General features: G+C 44.6%; 1 protein-coding gene across 5 annotated transcripts in view; it reads left to right on the top strand.

The window, feature by feature from the left end:
* The window catches only part of FIGLA (folliculogenesis specific bHLH transcription factor), a 394,249-nt gene extending 383,643 nt beyond the window's left edge, over positions 1-10,606 (top strand). For 3 of the 5 annotated variants that reach the window (XM_078665740.1, XM_078665744.1, XM_078665742.1), the window contains exon 6: positions 10,445-10,606. The gene's annotated coding sequence lies outside the window, so the exon portion shown is untranslated. Of the gene's footprint in view, positions 1-4,442; positions 4,576-10,444 lie in introns of all 5 variants that reach the window. The other 2 variants (XR_013602295.1, XM_078665741.1) reach the window with 2 other exon arrangements.
* The last annotated feature ends 5,794 nt before the right edge of the window (positions 10,607-16,400 follow it).

Consider the following 16,400-nt stretch of genomic DNA (forward strand, 5'->3'; position numbering starts at 1 on the left):
ATTTCACCATAAGTTGGCCTGAGGACTTGTTCCTCCTACAATCCCATGTGCAGACAGTCGTAGCTGGGGGAGAAACAACCCCCCCATCACCACACCCCTGACCTGCTGGAACACATGGTTCTGCCAAAGGAAGACATTTTTTCAAGGCACATTGAGGTCATAGACAGTAACATTTTGTTGTGCTGGAAAAAGCAAATCGGTCTTGTATTTAAAAAATGCTCTATTGCCTTCAGCCGTCCCTGTGATAGATACTTGTATATAGGGACAAGACATCTAACGAGATAATCAAATAATCTGGATTCCAATCAATGTCAGACAGTTTTCTCAATAGGTCACCCGTGTCCTGAATGAAGGAAGGAAGTCCCTTCACATGTTCCTGTAAATAGAAATCAACATATTTACATGCATTCTCCATGAGACTATTACAGGCTGTTATTATTGGCTTTCAAGGTGGTTTGACCATGTCTTTGTGTATCTTTGGGATAAAATACACCACTGGCATCACAGGGTGATCATTGTTGAGAAACTTAAAGTCTTCAGTTGTTAGTAACCCTGCACTTTTCCATGCCAGGAGACTAGTGTAGAAGGTATTCCACGAGACCCTAACAGCTAAGATTATGCTGCGCCTGTAACAGTCCCAATCATTGAGTTGTTTCAATGCCTCATGTATAGCTCTTGTGGCCACAACACCACGTTGCCACCTTTATCTGATTGGCGGATAATTACATGATCATTAGCTTGCAGTTTCTTCATCAACAGATAGTATATGTTGTCTTGGCTTGTATGTTGGTTTTTGATGCCGGCTTGTTTTTTGTATAGTGATTTAAATTCATGTGATACTTTGTCATTGAAAACATCTATATTGTCCCGTAACATGATAGGACAAAAGGTTGATTTGGGCTTGAAATGAGTCACTGTGGCACCCCCATATAATAATAGATCTGGACTATCAGCTGGCTCAGCACTGTCATTCTCATGCTGCAATTGTTGTAGGTCACAAAGTTATCCCACGTCACCAACTGTTAGTATTGAGGGGCTAGTGATTTCATTGATTGGTGCATCAATTTGTTTAGCCTTGGATGGCGTTTACAGCAAATGAAATTTACGCAATTTGAGTTTACGCACGAATTTGTACATGTTGATACGGGTTTGCGCGTAGTTAAAATCACTTTTAGGACTGTAGGATTATCCAAGAGACAATATATGCAGTTCACTCTCCGTTAGAGACGCATTTGTCAAATTAATAACAGTTTGTGAGTCACTATTGTAGCCTGGCAATTCTATTTGTGCTTCCATTGTTTTTTTTATTTTCTGTTGGTTTTCTTTCCGTTTGTTACTGCATTGTCGTCTCTCCCCTCGCTTCTTATTGCGTTGTTGCTGGTGTTTGCACCGGGCACGCAGTGTCTGCCTTCTGTCCTGGCGCAGGCAATCGACTTCTTGGGCCAGGGAGAATCTTTGAAACCCCATACGCTGTACCCTCATTTGTTCCTTGTCGGATTAGCTGTCAGATGCTGAACTGAGGTCAGATGCTTATGTGGCTGCTAGAACATTATTGCTTGCATCCAATGGTAATGGAGGAAGAGGATCCACCTTTCTTAACGCTTTTATGTTATCGTATTTCTTAGAGAAGGTGAAGACCTGGTCATGTTTGTATTCCAACTTATCTCGCTGGAACTAAAATGCCTTTCTGTTTTTTACAACCTCCTCCTCACGCTGCAAACGTGCCATCTTATTCTCTCGATATTTGTTGGTCACAGACGTGACTTCTAATTACTCAATATCTGCGTTTTAGGCTTCGATTTAATTGGCTATGCTTCACGATCAGACTCCGTGTATTTCACGAGGATTTCCACTAATCTAAAATATATATTTTAAATCACAAAAGAAAAACCACAGAAAGATCAGTCTCCTAGACACCAGAACAGCAGGGATAGAAAAATGTACATGTAAGGAGGAGATATTACCAAAGTCGGTTGAACTTAATACCTGAGATGGGCAACTCTGAAATGAGACAGAAGTAAGTAAACCAAGAAAGAAAACTATAAATGCTGAAAATGCATTAAATGATGCACAAAATCTGAAATGCGAACCATAGTGCTGCAAACACCCTTGCATACAAAGATTTCATACTGGCTACATGATGGCCCTTAAATCAGCAGTTAGTAGGCAGGAAACTGCTGTTAGCCTTCCGATTGTCCTGAGTAGTGCAGAGAGCGGACCAGAAGGTAAAACTCCTCCAATAAGTAATAAGGCAATCTCGTCATAGCCGATTGGCTCACTGCCACCCCCCCCCCCCCCTCAAAGAATACAAACAAAATGCCTCACAAGATATGTTTAGGATTAATGGCCACCACCCATGATAATGATCTGTTTAGCATGAGAGCATGGTCTGATGCTTGCAATATGGGGCAGTCAGAAGTACCCCCCCCCCCCCCCCAATTGCCAACTGTAGATGAACCAAGTAGCGATTGTGAGTACCTTTTTGTAGAAACAGCCTTGAGTGCATCAGCCTTACAAGTAGTACACTCTGATAACCCCCATGACAACATTGTGATAAAACTGCCCAGATTGCAGTAGCTCAACATGCAAGATTCAAGAGTAACCCCTAGGATAACGGCACACTCTGTTGGCCTACTGTTGCTGTATGTAACAAACATTGCAAATTAGAAGTTGATACCTGGGCAAACAGCCGTCAAATGAATGCAGTACTTAAAGCACCGGCTGCAACTAAATCCTCTTGTAATATAAGATTTCAAGACACTGTGGTCCCTTGATTAGTTCATCAAGGAGCAAAGACACAGACAAGCGGTATATTTACCGCAGGTGACATACAGACAACCGGGATGAGTTCGGTGCACAGTAGACAAGTTTACAATCTGCAGCAGCGCAAGCAGGGAAATATTGGCATAAACCCCATATCACAAAGGATGGGGATTTGGGGATCTGCATTCGATCTGGGACAAGAAAGTGCCATAGAACCCGCAGCAACTGCTATGGTGCCTAGAGTGATGTGAAGGACACCGCAGTCTTGTGATTCACACCAATTTACCAATCCCAGGTACATCACGACATCCTTAATAGATTCAATCTACTGAGAGTCCTACATTCCTTGCAAGGGTTACAAAATATGTCATTACTAGAACTACTGAGAGTTGGATGCATAGTCCTAGTCAAAGTACTTTATTTGATTAATTAAAATCATAAAAGTACACGCATAAATCACATTCAATAAATACAATATAAAACATAGAGAGTCCGTATAATGATTGCTAACAGATTTCATGTGTATACAAATGCGAAGGGCTACAATAAAGTTCATGGTTCACTTATACTCCGGCCTCTTAGTTTCTTACATCTTATGGCTGCCACAAGATAACTAGCAATATTAAAAAAGTTCCATGTGTTGTTTAGCAATTGCAAATACATACCAGCTCACTCTATGAATGAGGGGGAATCTACAATAACATGGTGAGCAAATAAGCACATGTAGGGATAATTCTTGGCAAAGTAATACATTGGCTAACTGGGGGATACTGGTTTGTGAAGTTACTCCGGGACCCTATCCAACGGAATTCGAACACATACACTTAGACTCAGTAAGCCATTCGCATGTAGAATCCCAAAATTCCAGTGTATTAATATCTGCCATTGGTGCCTCAAGTAATGGTTTTAAGGAGGAAGTGCCAGGTCTGAAGTTTAATATACAGTATTCTGCCATAAACTCTAATCTGTAAAATTCGGGCTGTATCGGACGCCTTGCCAATATGACTCATACACCGCCTGAATTCACACAAAAGGGGCGTACTTGGCCCTCAAATATAAATCTTTCAGGATTGCTAGCTCATGTTGCTCATCACCCATAGAAGTGAGTTATGAGTTAGGGACTCAATTACCCACCATGCACCTATGCAGTCCAGTTGCAAATGGATTTTCCTGGTCAGCTGGGGTGTTCCTCTCTGTCTTTACAGGTGACTTCTTCCATCTCTGTTGTACCAGTTGATGATCAGGGAATCCACTCCTTTTCCTTTGAGTCAGCCACAGTTCTTTGTGTGTGGAGCCTTGTGAGTGCATCAGGTGCCGCCTTTCTGTGTGCAGGCCTTCTAGGGTGCAGTCCAAGGGTCTAGCAGGACAGTCTTTCTTCTTTTGTATCATGCAGTGTTCTGACGAGCTCCCGCAGCTCTTCAATATTCAGCCTCCATTCTGGGCTGGCAGGGGAGAGGGGGCATGCTAACTAATAGATGTAGAGCTACCTCTCTCTGCTATGACCACTTCCTGCGAAGTGTGGCATATTTGTGACCCAGAATGCACTGTTCTCCTATCTGGCCAGAGATCAAGGAAGTTACGGGTGATCTGGGTCCTTTGATATCGGTTTTATGCAGAGGCTTCTGTCTTTGGAGTCCTGCTGATCTACCCAGCCAACTTTCTCTCCCTTGCTTCTTCAGGATACAAATATCTTCCCACCAACCAGGCTGAATCGTTGCAGCCTCAGGCATCTCCACACATACTCAGGAAGCCGCTTTGCTCAGACTGTCAAAGGATGACCAATTAGAAGAGGCTGATACAGGGCTGCTTTAGGTAATTTCAGGATAGTAAGTTTTAAAATTACTTTCTTGTAATAGTCATATTAAATCTGACCTTGTCAAGTTGTTGGATTCATTGTAACATTATTTTGATGCTTTGAATGGTGTTGCTTGCTAGCTCCAATTGAAATATGGACTTTATTACATTTAATAAAACTTTCCATATGTAAGCCTATGGGGCTTGCAACACTACAATGAGGAATAACGACTTTGGCTGTTTTTCCTTACCAGGGCATATAAGACAGCTTTTATATTGTTCTTGCTTTTTATAACAATGCACTCTACCCATGGGGCATCTAGGACAGACCTTAGGGGTGATTTCTAAGTAATAACAAATAAGTTTTGGGCATTGGGTGTATACTTTTAATTCCAAAGTGGAATTTGGACCTGGTTTTATTTTAAAACCGGACTGCAAGGCAGGCCTAGCTTTAAAACAACACCAGGCACCCCAGAAGTGCCCATCCAAGTGCATTAAGTACACTGGGGTCTCTATACCTATATGCCCTGCCATGTCCTAAGGACTTGGAGGTAGGTTATTTTTGGCAGTTAGAATTATATCAGTTACCATATACCTTTAGAGTGTGAGCACTGGCCCTGGTTAGCAAAGGCTAGGGCTCTTCCAGGGTCAGTATCCAGGAGTATCAGTCCAAAAATGGGGGTACCCTGGGCAAAAAGGAGGACTTGCCTACAAAACGCAACTAGAATCAGATTTTATAATTTAGGTTCCATTGTCCACGACCACGAACCGGTGTATTAGGACTTTCTAGTTGTCTGCTGGAAATGTTCTTTCTGTATTAGTCATAAGTGTTCATTAAAAGTTACTTGTAAATCTCCTTGCTGCTGGTAACTAGTTATAAGGCAAATCTAGATTACAAATGTCTGAAACCCCCAGCTTGGGTATTTTTGCAGGGCAAATTTATTCAGTCTAAATGTCTAAAATGTCCAGCGAAAAAATGCCCAGAATGACGGAAATGCATGTCGAAATTCTTACACGAACATTTTCTGCTGTAATTCCTCATTCCTGGACAGAAATACAAACATTTTTTGATTTAATTCCTAATTTCTGGACATAACATTTTTTTATGGTGCTGTAATTCCACACTTGGTAATAACCACACCCTCTGGGATCCATAATTCCAGGTTCAGTATTACCACATTTGGCTTTCCTACTGTACTTCTATTGTGTACCTTATTAGTGAGCATTCCGTGGTATGTATGACATCCTATAGGAATCCCATAGTATAAGAGGCCTTGCTCTTGTGGTAGTCAAAGCTACCTCCAGTTGCAATACAGAGAATGGCGTTGCTACAAAAACGTGTTAACTGTCTTCAGAATTTAGAGACTAGTTGATCATGTTTTCCTTTTTAGGTCTCAGCCTGCGAAAGACTGCGCACATGCGCAGTCGAGCTGGCGAGACTTAATGAGATAGAGGAACTTTCACTAGCAAGGTTAAGCCCCGCCCCTCTTCTCCATTGGCTGGCGTCCTAAACGGTGGCCAGCCATTGGAGAAGAGGTCCTAATGACGTTCTTCTTTCTCTATAAGCCCCGTCCTTTTCAGACTGGCTTACTTGACTCCCTGCTGGCGTAAAAGGTTTCCTATCTTCTTTATGGGGACAACAGGTGGCCCCATAAAGAAGATAAGGAACCTTCTACACCAGCAAAAAGTCAGGCGCTTGTTCTGAGCGCTTGTTTTACTGGGAGGCAAGCTTGTTTTATTTTCGCGTTGCACGTGAGGCAATTTCTTCCCGTTCCCCGCCCCCCTCCTGCAGTCCGGTGCCTTCTAGCTCCCCCCCATCTCAGTCCAGTGTCTTCTCGCTCTCTGTCCCTCCCTCCCTCCCTGCAGTCTGGTTGCCTTCTTGCCCGCCCCCTGCTCCTCCTGTTCGTGCCTTCAAATGCTTGTTTGTACTGACTGACGCAGTTGGTGTATTGCAAGCATTAATCCCTGAGATAGCCCCCCATCAAGCCACCTCCACCCCCGGGGTTCTGCAGACAATGTTCCCACGATTTCCAGGGCCATTCTGCGGCTATCGCTGATTAAGTTGAAACCGGCTACCGCAGCAATAAAAAAAACCTAAGAAAGACGGCCGCCAGTGGAACCCAAGCAACAGGGCCGACGCCCGGTTTGCAGCTGAGAGGAGATGGGCTAGGCATCACCCCTCCGGTGATCACCACGACCGCCACCTACCTTCCGGGCATGGCTACAGTTACTCGGTGACCCGCTGCAACTTCCTCTTTCTGCACCTCCCGCGGCTGCTGCTCTGGTGCCTGAGTTGCTTTCCCAGGATGGGGTGGCGGGTGAGCACCTTGTATCCCAGAGTGACTCTTCAAGGAGCCGGGAGAGAGCAACAAGTTCCTGCCTTCCACCCTCTCTTCCCCGTGACTGCCCCCCTGTCGAGTCTGGTTCCCAGAGACTGGCTTGCTTCCCGATTTGTGATTGGGGTTCAAATGATCCGCAATTCCTCCATGTTATACTAAAGGTGTTTGGGCTGATCCCTGAGCGCGTGAATCTAATGCTAAAATTTGCTGCATGCAGTTGGTCTTTGTCATGGCTTGCCAGCCGTTTTTTGCCTCTCCACGACCCCCTCCCTTCTGTCTCCCCCCGTTCCCCCCCATTGGGATGCCTACTTCCATTCGGCCCCCTTCCTCTGGCAATCTCCGCAACCATGGTACTCCAGCGCGGAGAGCAAAAACGGCCCGGATGCTGTAATTTCCATGACTTCGACCGTAGTAAGGGTTTGCTGACATTGCCTTTAAAGGGACCTTTGATGTTTTAAATTTCTTTATTGACGGTATGCCTGACTTTAAGTGATTTCCAGCTACGGGCTCAATTTCCCTCCCCACCTCCCTCTTTTTTTCTTGTAACTTGTTTGTGTTTATTGTTCTCTTGTAACTGATGCAATTAAGGTAACTAGCCACATCTATGTAAAGCGCTCTGATACCTCTGGGTCTAGTTAGCTCTATATAAAAGTACAAAAAAATGCAACTTTTTTTATTTTTGTAGAGTTTTATATAGCGATAACTAGACCCGGAGGTATCAGAGCGCTTTACATAGATGAGCTTTCATTGACGATCTTTTGGTGGTGATGAGCCGCGTGGAAGTCCGGTTTCGCTTTCCTCCCTCCCTCGATGAGGAGGAGACCTGCCCTCCTCCCCCGCCAAAGGCCTCGTTACTGGAGCATGAAAGCGCGGCCTGGACCGAGCCACCCTTCTCCCGGTTGTCACCTCACCTGCGCCCCTCTCACTTGCCGCTCCCCTTCTTCACTGGCGCCGCCCCCACAGGGCCATTTTCTTTTGACAAAAATTATCAATCCACGCGGCCAGCCTCGGGCCAAAGATTTGTCGGACGACTTCGAGCAAGGAAGAGGCATATATAACTTACATATTTATTCATTTGTTCTTTCATTTGTTTATATATTTATGTACAATAAAACCATACATGGCCAGCAGCCCCGTTGACGTAGCAATCAGAATGCCACCTATATACAGGGTTGTGGCCGTTGTGGAGTGCTTTGCTGGACTTCACTTACGGGTTGTGTAAGTAGCTGGACCCTCCCATCAGAGGGTGCTCCGCCCGAGACACAGAGATCATACCGGCGAGCAGTCCCACTGAGGCGAAGAACCCGAAGGAGTGTGCAGGTACGGGCGTGAGTAATCATAGTAGAGAAATAGCCTTCTCTGGGGGGTGGGAGCAAGAAGTAAATCGTGTAGGCTGGGCTTTAAGTGGGATGATATAAACTGGGGGTCTCTCAAAAGGGCGTGGCCAATATAATTAAGGGCGTGGCTTAAAACATGTAAACTAAAAGTCTGTGCTTAATGGTATGTGTGCCGCCAGGCCTGTATTTTGCTGTGTCATTACACCCAGATATATGATAAAAGTAACATATCTACAAGTCGAGACTATTGACTTTGTCAATAGTTGTTCGTTGCATAAGATAAATAAGCAGCAACTATGGGTTGCATACAATCAGGGCTTGAGTCGGGGTACCACGCTTGTGGACGGCATCCCCCCCACTTATTTTACCGGGTGGACGCCGTCCTCCCTGCCAAACAGCTGGAATTCACTCTTTGGCCTCTATGGACGAGCTCACAGCACACTACTCATGCGCTGGCTTCTCAAATGCAATCGCATCTAAGGGGTGAGCGAGGGGAGGCAATGAGCCCGATGGTGCAAGCCACCTTTCGTGACGTCCCTTCAGGTTGTGACATCACCTTTGGTGAGAGCGTCCCCCCACTTCTTTTTGGGACTTGTACCCTGCATATAATATTGGAAAAGCTTCAACTTAAAGCCCTGATGACAGCAAGACTATGTTGCTGCTCCTCAGTTTCAAAAAGAGAAGGTAAATCCAGAGAGAAAATGACTCTCTTTAAAGGATTCCCCTTCCCCTACAACGCTCACCTGGCATGACCTCATGCCGTAACTTCTTCACTAGTGAGAAGTGAGCAGTGTGAGCACGTGCACATCAATGCTCTACTATTGCCATTGTAAATGACAATGCCATTTATTTATCTATTTTCAAAACCAACACATAAATAACAAAATTGTCATTTACAATGCCAATAGCTCTAACTTTTGCAAAGGCGAGACCGTTGCATTGCAAATGCTTGTTTATTCTCATTTCAAACCGAGTAACCATAGCTAAACAGCAAAATTACTTTCAGCGACCTATTCTTTAAGAAATGCAATGATAGTTCCTCCGCCATACTGTTTACTGATAAAGTTTAGAGACCATGAAGGTGCATCCTTCCTTATTACCTTTTTCCACACGTTGCCTTCCAATTTAATCTGTCATCAGTTGTGGTGCGTAGATAATTGTTATTGTAGCTTTGAGATGTAAAAAAATCCAGAACTATGCCTCGTCTTGCATTTCTAAGCAGTCAAGACGGAAATGATGCACCTATCGGCCAATAGCACGAGGTGACAAAAAATGGCTCCCCTTTTACAAAAGTAAGAAAAGAATATCTGGCCGACATCTAATAATGTCTGTAGCCTGACCTAAAAAAAAACGAACCAAGAGATATTAAATATCTAATCCACGAGCTGCAAGGGCATCCTCGTCCATACAATCCGTCAGGCTTGCCCCTAACCGACTTTATTTTATAAACCATGAAAAGACACGTCTTTAAAGAACACTACATTGCAGTTCAGTAACCAGTTCATATCCGCCCCAGAGAGCAGCAGCCCCTACCCAGATTAACTAACTACATCTCTGCCTTCAGTCCCATAGTGCCCGCTGCTGCCTTTAGGCTAGGAATGATGGACATATGCCACAGATGTGCAGATATCTGAAAGTTTTACAATCAGCATGCTCAGAACAACTTCCGGTCATTAGAAGTATGCAGCATGCTCAATATACACTTCAAGTACCTGGTACCCACTTGCTGTACTCCTGTGTGTGTGTTGTACTCTTTCATAGTCATACGGAGACTATTATGTGCTGTCATACTATATTGTGGAGTTTACACTTTGCTTGTGAGCTTAAGGTATCTGCCTTATTAACCGGACACTTGAGTGCAAACATCGTGAGCTATTTAACAAACATAAGGCACGTTATTTCTTCAGTAAGGCATTGGTCTCTTAAATGTTGGTGTGCATGCTCTGGGAGATTTTGAAAACAAGTCTATACTTGCTTTCATTCTGGGAGCGTGCACCTGTAGTACAATATCACTGAAGTGGCAATGATCGACCAAAAGAACTTAAACATAGAATTGAGAATGTAAACTTAATATGCCAAGCAGTTTAGGTTTTCCTAGTAGTGCAGCCATTCTAATATACTTTAGATGAATCGTAACCGTGCATGTTTTAAGATCTGAAAATTGTATGAATTCTTATTCCACACTGAAACGTCCATACTTCTGTCTTTCAGGTGTACCTTTTTCTGGATCTGACCTGCAGGATTTGTCTTTCAGGTGTACCTTTTTCTGGATCTGACCTGCAGGATTTTTCCTTGAAAGAGGAAGACTGTTGGATGACGTTTCTGTTATTTATTTTTATGTAAATATATATTAATTAAATGTTTATTTCAGCATTCCACTGTATTCATTGTATTTTTGGTCAATTACTTTATTAGCTTTGTAACATTATAGTAAATTATATACAGAAATACCAGCCTTTAAAATCCTGAGGCTAGGCTTATTTCATCTTGCACATCTATTTGACGGGAAGCATTTCTTATTGAACATCTATTTTATAAGAACCAAAAGCCACCCATTTCAACTTCTTCAGTAGTCACCTTGATCTCACCAATACTCTTCCTAATATGTTTATCAGAGTTCCTCTGCTGATAGCTTTTGAGTGAATGTTTTTTCCTTCCGTACATTAACTCAATGTTGAATATTGAAGTTTTCTACAAAATGCCTTGTTGCTTTGGCGATCCAGAAGAGCATGTAGTAGCGCGTTAACGCTATGATTTAGTCCAGCAAAAACGTATCATTATCATGTGTTAATACTCATCATGTGTTAATTTACACTAGAAAACTGTCTGTGTAGCGGTTTGTAACATATCAAGAAATAAAAAGATGGCTGCCAACATCTATGATGTTGGCAAGTATGCACCTGACTAAATTTATTAGGATGACTGGCAATTTTTAGGAGGACAATGCTGAATTTTAGGTGCTCATCCATGTCAGCCGAATCTGATACAGACATCTAGCTGCAGATTCCTTATCTTTAAATTCACACGAGGCTAAAGACTGGATCTGGAAAAAAAATTCAGCAGTACCTCTGCCCATCAGTGGAGGGCGTTGAGCGACTCCGTAGTGATGTCCTCTCACAAATGTGACGTCAACAGAGTCCTCACCTGACACACTGACATCTGTTCCTTCTTTTCCTTGCTAGCAATGTGGATGCGCACTGCAGTTGCTCCGCCTGTTTTTCGCCTTACTTTACATTTTTTCATCGACTGGGCAGTGTGCCTTTGTCTACCCTTTTTCAATGTCCTTGGGGTTCAAGCCTTGTGTGTCCTGTTCGCCACGGACCTGCACTCGGTTTGCATATGGTGTATGGGTGAGCAACATGAATCGGATGAGTGCTACTCTTGTCCATTCGGATGAAGGTGCAAAGAGAACGTCGCATGAAGCTCTTTGCGGTGCGGATATTACATTCATCAAAGTTGTCTTGTCTGCAAAGAGAATTGTTATGGGAGGGGAGGCCCAGGATAGCGCTTAACAAACTGGTCCTTAACTGGTACGACGGAGGCATTAGTCTCTCTGACATTCGTAGGTATTATTGGTCATTCCACCTAGCTCCTATAAATCAGTGCACGTATCGCCAACCAGACGACCCTACGTTTAATATGGACAGGTGGCTACTGCCCGGGGGGAATTTTATCAGATCCTTATATTCCAACCCCCGGGGACTCTCCCTCACGGGCCCCACCAAACACTCTGTGGCTATTTGGCATTCCGTCAATAAGAGCCTAGTTTGGGACCGGAAGCTCACACTGGCTACGCCACTGTGGGACTCAGAACTATTGGGTAGCCTCTGGTCCACGAAGTGTTTTGATAAGTGGGACTTGATCGGCATATTCCATCTGGGTGATCTCTGGATTAAGGGCGCTGTGGTCCCCTCTGCCACGCTCCAACAACAGTATGAACTCTCCACCATGGAATTATTCCCATACACACAGATTAGACACGCCATAACCATTGCCCTACAGAAAGGCACAACCCCCCCAGAATCCAAACCACTGGAGGATCGTTTACTGGATGGCTATCTCCCCCAAAAAAGCGATCTCCCTCACATACAAGAATTTGATTAACAATACCCCAGATCCTCTTGGGCGTCTGCATGAGTGTTGGGAGAGAGATGGCTTAGAATTTGATGACGAGGAGTGGCGGGAGGCAGTTGCCTCACCCAGGGAGGTCGCCATCCCAGCACGTCTGTGACTGGTCCAGCTCAAAATACTCCACCGAACATATATCACTGGGCCCAGCTAGTTCATGTTGGGAGGGGTGACGGGGGTGATTGCAGGTGCTGTTGTGGGCACACGGGTACCTTCATCCACATAATTTGGGAATGCGAGCAGAAACAACAGTATTGGCGAGAGATACATGAGGTAATGGAGGAGGTGCTATATGAGACCATTGTTCCAGAGGCTAAGCGATGCCACTTGAACATGTGGGGTCCCACTGATTTAACAACTATGCAGAGGACCTGGGCTACATTGGGGACTATGGTGGCCAAACAAGATATAGCACGGCGCGCCTACCTTGGCCTCCTGGGAGAGAAGTCTGGACTGGTGCATGTTCAGAGAAACGACGTGTACATGGCACGAGGCTGCCCCAAAAAGTGGTCTGCAGTGTAGTCTGGGTGGAATGCATATAGGGGAGGGATCTGTATGGCCCGGTACATTCCTCGGAGGAGGAACCGTTATCCCCCTGACCCAACTCAAGGGAAAAACTGTCATTGTTTGTGTAGTGTATATTATTTTGCTATTCTCACCAGTGTGCTCGCACTATGACTGTACTTCTTGCCGATTGTCATTTATGCTATGTCGACTTGTCATTTTTTGTATACAGCATTAAAATGATTTTTTTTATTCAAGTCGTCTTGTCGGTCTCGGTCTCCTACGTGCTCTACAGACCGACCACATTTCTGCTCTAGGAGTTGTTCCCATGGGTGCCATTCTCCTTCAATGCTTTGAGGTAAGTTTCAACACAGGCCGTCAAAGTTGCGGCACCTACCACTGGTCCCCACTCTTCTGTTGCGGTGTCAGGGTATGAGTCTCCCCACATCTCCCCACATATTCTGGGGCCAGGGCGACTTTGACCCAGATGAGGAAATATTATCTATCTCTTCATTCTATTTTTAGATCTTCACCTGCCTCTATAGAGCCCTTGGGCCCCTCAGAGGTGCATGAGGTCATGCCTGTGTCTCCGCAGGTGGGTTATGCCTGTGCTTCAGGTCAGCTTCCGGTTTCTGACACCATAGGGATGCAGGTGTAAAGCCAGTCGAGCCTACCACCTTCGACTCCTGCTTCTAGTCTGCCTACTCCGATATCGCCATTGGGCTCTTGTCTGCCTGTTCCGATAATGGTGCCGTTGATGCGCGCAACGCTCCTTCCAATGTTGAAGTGTCGCCTTCTCTGCATCGACCGGCTTCAGTTATGGCATGAGAAGTGGTGCTGATGGAGTCAACCGTCAAAGACTCTTTTCCTCTGCTCTCTGGAGCCCTTCCTCAAGTTTATCGTTTTGAGGTCCCTGGTTGTGGAGGTATTAAGGAAGGTGTGGTGTGTCCCCATCCCTTTCGGACACTGTTCCACCCCTATGCAGTTTAGCTGGTTACTTGATTTGGGTGATGCCAGTGGCTTAGACTCTTCTCCATTCTCCTGTCTCCTCCTGCTTTGGCTACAGAGGCGAGATCCGCTCTGGCGGACATGCTGAGTGGAGTTTCATTTGCATTGGATTTACAACTTCCCTCTTTGGAATTGTTAACAGGCCCTTTACTTGGCATTCTGCATCCTGACCACCGTTCCCTTTAAGATGCGCGCGCACCTTTCCTGACGTCACCGCGCACTGCTGTGTTTGGAGCGCGCACACATCCCGGTCGGGCGAGAGAGTCGTGCCACTGCTGCTTTAAAAAGCATGCGGCACGAAAAGCAGGCACTTTGTGAATGCGGTGTGCCGGAAGAGTCTTGACGGAGTTCAGATAAGGCAGGATTGGGGGCCATGTGGGCATGTGGCTGTTAAAGCGCGGGGCAGATTGTGGGCTTTTGTTAAAGTATTGATGTAAATCAGAGCCCCTTCACAGGCTCTGATTAACATCAATACTTTAACAAAAGCCCACAATCTGCCCCGCACTTTAACGTATTAAGAAGTGTCTCTGGGCACAGGCTGCTGGCGTCAGCGATTCCCTGCCGCAAGTTGTGCTGTGGCTTGGAGTCTGCCCCCTCGAAGGGAGTTCCCTGCACTGCGGGACTCCCAAACTGATCAAGAAAAAAAAGCATCCCTGGGCACAGGCTGATGGCGTTGGTAGCTCTCTGCCACAAGTTTTGCTGGAGCTTGGATTCTGCCTCCTCGGTAGAGGTCCCCCCACTGCGGGGCTCCCAAACTGAATAATAAGTACCTCAGGGCACAGGCTGCTAGCTTCGTCGGCTCCCTGCCGCAAGTTGTGCTGGGGCCTGGAGTCTTTTCCCCTCGGTGGAGTTCCCCCATAAGGCTCATTCAAACTAAATAATATGGTTATCAATGTGCTTAAATTAATATTTTTATATCTCAATATTGTGTGGTCAATATTCAGTGGTACCACCATTGTATGACAAAAGTACGAAAATATAATATTGAGTTATTTGCATTGTCACTTATCATACACAAAATGTTTCTGTCAAGTCCCTTTGTTTGCATAAGGTAACTAGAGTGTCAGTTCAATATCATTAGTAACATTAAAAACCAGGGTGACATATGTATGACCCACGATATGGAAAACCTTAAAATTCTATAACAGGCTGGGGGATATGTCAATCACAGTAATAGGAGCAGCAGAAAGTGAAAGCGAGTCTATGCAGCAGTATAGAATGGAGAATACATGAGTACAATAATGAGCACAATAGACAGACATCGTTCTGTCAGCCAATATCATTAGCTTTTGCAGTAGCTCATTGTTGTAAGAAAAGTTCTCATATCTAGCAGTATATTTCCATTTGCCCATGGATTTTACTTATTCAGGAGGCTGCCTTTAGCAGTTCCACTAGACTGTCATCCAGGTCTGGTATTAAGGCTTTCCTACAATGCCTTAAGATGCTTAGCCGGGGAACCGACACCTCAGTGACCAACCATATAGGCCTGGACTCACCTTTTCCAACATATTGTTTAATAAAGCTAATTGTGCTGAGGGCAAATGATCAGCCTGCTAGTAGCCGACAATTTCCCCTATAATGTAGACTAAAGATTTGCCTCACTTGGCATGACAATAAAAAGTAAATTGATTTCACACTAGTTAAAGTGTGGTAAAAGGCGCCCTTATGAATTTTGTGGGGTGGCCAAAACCAATGATTTAGCATTTTAAAATTTGAGTCTAGCCTCCGTGAGAGCCCTAGCAGGAGAAATCAGCAATCAGGTCCAGCTCTCCTCAGAATAAACCATTTTTGACACAGATTGACAGAACTGTCTCGAAGATCCTATGACTAGTTTGCAAAAAAGGTTAATAATAATTATCCCTTGTAGACCAAAGGGGACTCCTTTATAAGTGCTCCACATTTTAATGTAGTTCATAGTAGAGGATTCTAGTAGCCGAACATAGGAGAAGCCATGTTAAAACAATGGGACAGCTGGAGATATTGGTTAAAGCAGTGTTACAGCAGGGTAATATGAAGGCTGTACTTTGTTCATAAGGCATGAATGGGCCTGATGGTACCATGATTATGCAGCTCCAGCCTCATGATCTCTGCAGAGGCTCACTGATCATTTTTTTTCTGTAGAGTTCCCTAATAAATTACTCACACTATGCCATATGGGGGATGTGTTGTGATTGAAAGGGTCTACCATGAACAACTTGTGTGTGTACTTCCAGGAAGTTACAAGAGAATGGTGCTCTATGAGCTATTCATAGATGGCATAAATAATTTTTGTTGGTTTGCAGTGAATAATCTTCCCCAGTAAAGCACCTGCCTATGCAATGCCCTTCATAATGGAGGGAAGGTAGCCGGTGTCAAGAAGTAGGTCAACAGAGATATATGATAAGCTAGAAAGTATACATTTATGTGAGGAAATGGTGTGTGCATGCAGGTTGAACAATTTTAGCCTTGGTCTCTTTCAACCCTAGAGTAATGTGTCAATGTCAGTTTTGATCTTGGACAAAATGGATCTGTGTATCATCAAAGAGAG

This window comes from Lissotriton helveticus, chromosome 11, assembly GCF_964261635.1.
Source record: "Lissotriton helveticus chromosome 11, aLisHel1.1, whole genome shotgun sequence".
NCBI lineage: Eukaryota > Metazoa > Chordata > Amphibia > Caudata > Salamandridae > Lissotriton > Lissotriton helveticus.